The following is a 6,120-nucleotide window of genomic DNA, read 5'->3' as shown; positions in this document are numbered from 1 at the left end:
CAGATATGCATGTTGACTATTTGATGTATGGGCTTCTTATTAGTGAGTATGATATGCCTCATGATTTTTGAGACCTATTAATAAAATTTTATTTCCTGCAAAAATATTAAAGAAAAAAGTATGTAGGTGAGAATTTTTAATGTTTCTTATAGGTAATGTTGTTTAATTTTAACATTTACATGAACAGAAAATGGATGTTGTAAATATTTGATGACAAAATGTAAATAGGAAGATATATAGACAGTGTTTTCACTGTGAACGATTTTTTTTAAAGTGTTTAAGAATTGACGGGGATCATAGTTTATGTATTATAGACAACACTTATCTTGTGGGTCTCAACTAGTTCAATAATAGTTACTTCCACAACATTATTACTGTGCAGTGGCATGTGTAGAAGAGACGAGGTTGGACTGCCCAAGGGTTTTTTATATTATTAAAGAAGGTAATGGTTAATAACATGAACTGTAAAATCAGGTATTGGTAGTTGCACCTAAAAGAGACATTTATTTGAAGCAGTTTCCAGTCTTGTGTTGTATTGGGACTAATACTTTAAACCACTAACCAAACACATTCCTCACTGGACTCGTATCTCTTAACTGTTTGAATAAATATTCACAACTTCAAGATGGGCAAGACAAGACGTGGTCCTTCTACAGTGATCTTCCTGCTTGTATGAGACTCGCCTCCTTGTTACAGTTAAGTGTTTCAGGAAATAAATCATCGTTTTAATCTGCACCAACATCACTGAACTTAAAAAGAATTGGAAACGTAAAGTTCAGTGTACACATGACCCTGAAAGGAGCGCGGTAAGAAGTAAAGTTGTTTTGTAATATTCAGTAAAAACATAAGGAGAAGTTGGGAGAGAGGAAATGAAACTTACCATTCCAAAGAAACTGTGGATCCTTTTGAAATATGGGGGAAAAGATGCGTTTGGAATTATCAGTCAGAGGTAAACTTGACAAATTTTGTGATGAATTACCAAAATTTTAGCATCAAGTTTTGGCAAGAAGTGCAGAAGGAACATTCTAAAGAAGAGATGCAAAATTAAAAATGTTGATAAAGTACGAAGTGTAGCGGTAGAGTTTGATATTCTAATTGTTACCTTTGTCCTTTATTTTAAACAGATATTGTATACGCGTGCGCGAATTAATGAATCTAAGCAGACGAAGTGAGCGTGTGAATCCAGTGTAAATATGCCGTGTTTAGAAACGATTTTGAGGACGTTATTTTAGTAATATTAATTTTGAAGATATTGAAGTATCTGAAAAAATATTCTGAGTAAATAACTTATTCGCCTTTCCAGAGTATATTTATAAAAGTAATATTATCTTTTTGTATTCGTTTTAATATCCAAAATTAACGTTTCTGTTCGTGTATTATAAATAAATGTTCAATAAAAACTTAATTGCTATAAATTACTTCGAAGGAAAGAATTATGTTGCCTGGGGCAAGTGGTCGTGTAGCGGCTTATAGAACCAAGGTTTTGGGTTTCGCACTTCGTCACCTCCAAAAATAAAATCGCCTTAGCGGCTTAGGGTTAGCTGCTACCTGTTAATTACAGAAAAGATGTGGTTTAAGCTATAATACATTTAAAATATTTACCAAAAACTCGTGATCAAAGTGTTGTAATTCCAACGAAAATCACAATGCAAAATCTCCAAAACAGGCAACAGTAGACCCCATTAAAACACCTGAAAATAAACGTAGAAATCAGACAAAATTACGAACAATCAAGAAATTACTTTATGAATTTTATTAAAAAATGAGTTTGCTGCAGAAATCAGCTAACTAAACGAAATTATTTTAACTATGACAATGATAAGGCCCGGCATGACCAGGTGGGTTAAGGCGTGTGACTCGTTATCTGAGGGTCGCGGGTTCGCATCCCCGTCGCACCAAAAATGTCACGGTCAATCCCACTATTCGTTGGTAAAAGAGTTGGCGGTGGGTGGTGATGACTGGCTGCCTTTCCTCTAGTCTTACACTGCTAAATTAGGGACGGCTAGCGCAGATAGCCCTCAAGTAGCTCGTAAAGAAACTTACAGATACTGCCATTAATAATATCAAAAATGAAAACATCTGTTCACTGATAATGAATACGTTCAAAGTTTTCGACGTCAGTATACAAGGTGATTTAACTTCCAAGCGCCATAATATCGAAATTCTAATGAAAAGACATTGATGAACAACTACATTACTGTAAGACACGATAAAAAAAACTCAAGACATGCCGAAGGGTGACGTATTAGCTTCTATAAAAGCTCGTTATCCATAAATAATGTAAGCTTTAATTCCGAGAGCGGATGTATAACTATAGAAATAGTCTTAAGAAATACAACACTATATAACACTCAGTGTTATATATTGTTCTCCGAATTATATCTTCTGTAATAAACCTACTGCGAATAATAGCGATCCCCACTCATAAATGTACAATGACAGGAAGTTTGAACTGTATAAACGAAGTCAGGGGATGTGCCATGACTCCAACAAACTGGAAACATTCATATAGGATACTTATAATATCTTACTGAGTGATGATTCCACGACATATACTAGCCATGTGTATGACAGTAATGATATTTTCAATCAACGTATATATTCTAGTTCTTTTAACATCAGATAGGACATAGACAGTGATGATCTAAGTTTTGTGGCGACTTCGGTCGCCGTTCAAATTATAATTGACAAATAAATAACCAAAAAATTAATTATGGAAAAGCGAATTGAAAAATAATAACAGGAAATATTAAATAAGAATCTTTCGGGAAAAATTATATACTATAATTTAGAATTACAACCTCAAGAAACTAAAACATAATCTACGAAAGATATCAGTTCTAGACTGTTGGCTTATCTGGAACTGACGTCAGAATTACTTGAAATACAAAATGTAACTATCTAGTAACATTACAGAAACTACTGTTTCAACTTAAACGAGCTCTTTAACTATCTAGACAACAGGGAAGGTAGAATCAATGTGTCGAAATACTTTATCCCTAAGGAACGTGTCCCGCCAGCAGCTGTAGATAGCTCTATACAATTCCCCATGCGAGTCTAATGCCAGTCTGATCCAAATTTCTGCAACGGATCCCAGGTTTATGATGATATGGTTGTCTGTGTGAACTTATATACTCCAACTGTAACGGCGACAAATTTGCAGCCACGTTTAAATTAACTAGGCCTACATACTATTTATCATGGACGAGTGTACGATTTATTATATAACGTAATTTGCGTATTACGATTTCAAATAGCGGACATTTTAATTTAGAAATTAATTCAATGTCGATACGTATTAAATTTATTAAGATTGATATACCTAATTTTCTTTCTTAAAACATATTTTTTAAATGTAATTTATAATACCGGTTATTACAAATAGTTAATGTAAATAAGTATTTATATACAACATTCTATCTGGTCTGGAACTGAATATTTTAGAGATGGTCCACGTTCTCGAGGCGCAAATTACTTTTATGTTGATATATAGATATACTTTATTTGATGGGAATGCAATCTAGATCTATTCGTGATTGACCTAATGCGGTGCCCCAGCTAATACAGCGGTATGTATACGGATTTGAAACTCTAAACTCAGGGCTTCTTTTCTCCTCGGTGGACTCAGCAGATAGCCCGATGTGGCGTTGCTATAAAAAAAAACACCCTACCTCCGGTTACAAGCTTTCTTTTCACTAAGGAAATGGACATTTAAAGTCATCATATAAATACTACCACTTGAAGCTGAGCGGTTAATAATGTTCAAAATCTATAAACATTACTGTCAAATTTTGTAGTTTCCCGATCAATAAGCGTTAATCACAATTATATTCTGACCAATAATATTCTATTACTTCCTCTCGGCTAGCTTTTATACCAAGTAGGCGAGATTATCGGGCGTTCAACAATATTCCAAGATACGCTAGTGTTTTCGTAAAACATATATTGTTCATTTTTACTCTCGAGAATCTTCTACACATTTAGACAATAGGTGGGACTTGCGCAATACATATCCAACAATATACATCACATGCATCAAACAAACATAGATATTAAAATAAATATATAATAATAAATTTGTTAAAATAAAAACTACTGAAACAAAGGGAGAATAAAGATAAATGCTCCTAAAACACAAAAGATATTATTCATAAAATCAAAAAAGAAGAACCAAGACCTCATAGACATATATATTTACGGAACACTTCTCCAGGTATAATTCACCTAAATTCTAACAAACAAATCTCAGTTAAATTGATTTCTTTGTTTTGAATTCCGCGCAAAGCTACTCAAGGGTTATCAGCGCTAACCGTCCGTAATTGTGGACTAAGGCTAGATGAAAGGCAGCTAGTCATCACCACCCACCGCCAACTCTTGGGCCACTCTTTTACCAACGAATAGTGGAATTGATCAGCACTTATAACGCCCCACGGCTGAAAGGGCAGACATGTTTGGCGCGACGAGGATTCAAACCCGCAACTCTCCGATTACGAGTCGAGCGCCTTAATCACCCGGCCATGCCGGGCCTGAGTTAAATTGGACTCAACATATAAACAAAATCTAGCTAAGAGCTAATTATGTACGCGGTCCAACTGGCAAAAACCGAAAACATAATCAAAATCTATCAATCTACATACGTCCAGTGGTAAAGTATGCTTGCTCAGTATGGTTAAGCGTAATTAAATCACACAGTCAGAGAAAATTAAATAACACCAAATTTTAACTTGAAATGGCTTTTTATATATAAGAATAACATTTGTACTATATGTTTTTCCATCGGTATTTTGTGGAATTCTTTGCGTGAGTAAAATTTTCCTTAGATAACAAATGAAAAAGCGAAATATGTACCAGAAAATGAACAAAAAAAAAACAAATGCGAACAAATAACTGTACCGCACATGCAGCTACTGCATGACGTAATAATAGATTTTCCTACCAACTGGGCCGAATGATACCGGAGGACTGATATCAGCTTCATTCGTGACTGTCAAAAACTAAACAAACACTCAAGAAGGGAGGTAGAAGTCTAGGGTGTACCCAATCCTCACAGGCCTCTTTACCCAAACAAGAGATCACAGAGTCATCGGTCTGACAGGTGTAGCCCAATAGTTTGTGGCGGATGGTGTTGATTAGCTATACTTCTTAAGTTTATCAGTTAAAAATCAGGAATGGTTAACGCAAACAGCTTTCAAGTAGGTTTGCGAGAAATTCAACAAACAAAAACGTGAGCCTTAATGATATCCAACTAACTGGTTTATGAAAAGTTAGCCAATAATGAAATCAACATAATCACAGGTCGTGCTGTAGCAAAACCTTTAAGTAAATATTTAGTTATTAATAAAACGGATTCTCATTATCAACAGACTTTTAATATATGAAATACATTACGCCTTTTAAAATCCTGGCCAAGGACAGAATAGTCAAGTCATCTTGGCAACGGTAAGTACAGTATATATTTTTTCTATTATCACGTATATCACGTTTTTTCAAAGAAATGGTACAATAAAAAGTAACAATAATTAAATATATTTCGAAATAAAGTTATTGATTTGTTAAATTACAACATTGTTAGTAACCTCATAAAAGTGATACTGATGCTGGTGTGAGACGAATCGAATCTGAAGCAATTATATTCTTTTGTAATCTTTTGTTATTTTTACCACATTGTTAAAAAAAGAAGCATTATGACAGGTCTAAAATTTTTTAGTAAACTTGTGACGTTAAGTTAGTTCTATTTTGCTTCTTTTAAGTTAAGCACAAAGCTCTAGCCACCACAGGTATCAAAATCCAATTTCTAACGTTGTAAATTTGCAGATATACCACTATGCAACCGTAGGGCGGTTATTTAGTATAGAATTGAAGTTATCCTTTATGTAACGGATTTACTATTATATATTTATTTTAATATCGACGTTTATTTAAGTTAAATTTTTATTTAAAAATGCATGTAAGTTAAAGTTTCAAATACGTATTGCAAAATTCCCGCCTATTCTGTAAATTTGTAGAAAATTCTCGAGTGCAAGAATCAACATAATGAAGGTAATAAATGTATGTTTTACCATAGCACTATCGTATTGTTGCCAACTGAAATGTCTCGAATCTCGCCTGAACGTTTATAAA

Source organism: Tachypleus tridentatus, chromosome 4 (genome assembly GCF_004210375.1).
Source record: "Tachypleus tridentatus isolate NWPU-2018 chromosome 4, ASM421037v1, whole genome shotgun sequence".
Lineage (NCBI taxonomy): Eukaryota > Metazoa > Arthropoda > Merostomata > Xiphosura > Limulidae > Tachypleus > Tachypleus tridentatus.
This window is presented reverse-complemented; position numbering follows the sequence as displayed.